The sequence below is a fragment of the Coffea eugenioides genome, unplaced genomic scaffold (genome assembly GCF_003713205.1).
Source record: "Coffea eugenioides isolate CCC68of unplaced genomic scaffold, Ceug_1.0 ScVebR1_2909;HRSCAF=4029, whole genome shotgun sequence".
Lineage (NCBI taxonomy): Eukaryota > Viridiplantae > Streptophyta > Magnoliopsida > Gentianales > Rubiaceae > Coffea > Coffea eugenioides.
In genome coordinates, this window is record NW_020863438.1 from 47,125 (window position 1) to 49,742 (window position 2,618).

Sequence of the window (2,618 nt, forward strand, 5' to 3'; positions counted from 1 at the left end):
ATTCCCAAGACTCAAGAGGTTCAAGAATTTCAAGAAGTAGTGGACCAAAACTTTTGATTTTGTTTTTGCCTTGTAGTTTCGGACAAACTATGTAAGCTTCGAATAAGTTGGCAATAAAATTTCGAAAGTTCTTTCATTTCTTAGCCGAAACAATTTCTTTGCTTGCTGTTTTTTTTTTTTAACACAAAGCAAGAAAGTCGGCTGCTAGGGTTTTTGAACTTGGTTGGCCGGAACTAAATTTTTGTACGGCTGAAAAGACACCAAGTCAGATTACCCTCACTTGCCAAATTATTCCAAACACACTTGGATTGATTCACGAGTTCAAGAATGATAAGAACCAACTCTAGTGTTTCAAGAAATTCAAGATTGGTGCTAGAATCAATCAAGAACTTCAAGATTCACCAAGATTTGTAGCACAACTCCCAAATAATGGGTTACAACCGCAAACAGCCCACAAGGATGCACAAGTCAGCAATGAACAAATTCGGACACAAGAGCAAAGGTACGGCAGCAGCTTCTTTCCTTGTTTTTTTTTTTGACTCAAGAAACGTTAAAGGCTCACGGCTTCAACACAAAGTGCGGCAACCCCAAGCACGCGACACAACAACAAGGAACACGATGAAGAGGTGCGGCATACAACCAAACAAAAAAGAAACCAAAGCGGACAGAATTGTGATTCAAGCAACCAAAGGAAGATCAATGACGCACAAGTGAACACAAAACAGAATTTTTCGACTCAAGAACAAGGCAAAACAGTTTCGGGAAAACTTGGATAGATTGAAGAAAACCATTGACAGAAATTTTGACACAAAACAACAAGAAAACAGATTCAAACAAGGCTTGGACAGATTAGCGACACTTGGACAAAATTTTTTTTTTTACTCTAAACAAGAACAGAAACGACACCAAAAGGAACACAATTAACGACACAAAGGAACAAAGAAAAGGGATATACGTGATACCTTCAACTAGCTCTGATGCCAGCTGATACGAACGGCACCAACCTTGTGATGCAACCCGTACAGAAAGGCTAGGATCTAGAAGGCGATACTCACGTTGAAGACAAACGAATGCAGCGGAATCACCTAAACCCGTTGATCACGTGGTCAACGAACCTCGGTATTGGTAGAGGACGCCACAATCTAGCGCGGTCCTAGATTGATAAGTCAATTGAATACCAAAGAAAATGATTCTAAGATATTCAAGGATGCTTCAAAGAAGCTTTGAGAGAACTCTCAAGTATTTTATTAATCTTCCAAAAACTGCTCATTACAACCGAATTCCTTACTTAAATACTAACTAGTGATAAGGACTAATGGGCCAAGCTACTCCTAATGTGGCCCACATGGCCTAGCCATTTGACCTAATAACTAAATGGCGACCAAGATCCAAACCACACGCTAGTTGGACCTCTTTATTACACACTACTAATACTAATAATGGACATGGATCCCTTTATCCGAAACATGGTCAGCTACTCTTCACACAGAGCCGAGATTAGGACAACAAGTCTTGCTTTGTGGAGGCCCTCGATGGCCTTTAGCTCTCTATTAGACTCTCGGGCTGCACGAACCAATGTTTGTAATGTCTCATTCAATCTCTTCACGCGAGCTTGTGTCATAGGTCCCAATGGTACCTTCACTTGCTCCACTTGGATAGCTCTCTCGACCTTCTCATCACCAAGTCGCGATAGAATTCATTGATTTCCAAAGGCAGTTGGACTAGGAGTGAAAAAAATTGAATTGGCCAAAATTCAGGGACTGAATCTGACCTTCTTTGAACATCCTAAAGGCAATTTTACCCCTCCAAAACACTGACCAGAATACGGCAATACAATAGCCCAAAATTCCAGTTTTACGGGTAGGAGTTTTCTAGGATTTCAAATTTCAGCTTTGAGTCTTGAGTCGCGTCTAGTGTCATATACCTGAGTTTGTTCCAGTTTGACCCTTGCTTCATTCCTTGTTTGGATCGTGGTTGAAAAGTCGGCATTAGAGTTCTTTGGGGAAATTTTTTGATTTCTTCAAGGGAGGCAAGCAAAGGCCAACACGAGTGTGAGTGTATACACGTGAGGGAGTGTTGGCACACTCGTGTTGGGGGGAAACTTTTCCTTGTTTTCTACTAACCATTTTGCAGGTTACCTTAGCAATGGATTCTCACCCTTTCGATAATAAGCTTACCATGGAGGCCTTGCTGAATGAGTTCCAGTGGAGGATGAACATGTCCCTTGAATCTATACGTGAGCGAATAGACCAACTTGAGAACCAGTGTGACAGCCCTACCTTCCCCTAAGGCGAACCAAAGGGGTTAGCGGACTGCTTGCCCAGCTCTCGCCAGAACTAACGCTTCAGTTTAGAGCGATCTAATACGTTCCGGAACATACAAACGCGCGTAAACAAGTCAAAATCACAAAAATAAAAAAAAATTAAAATCGGAGCCGATCATGGACAGTAATTGCCACGTCAGAATACGGCCGCCAAAAATTTTGTTTCGCCGTTTGAAATCTGAATCTGTCCGAATTATCGCCCAACATCAATCAAACATTTATACGTTGAAACTAAGCATATACAATCCAAAGTGGCATACAAAAGTTATTCAAAAGTTTATACATGTACGGTTTG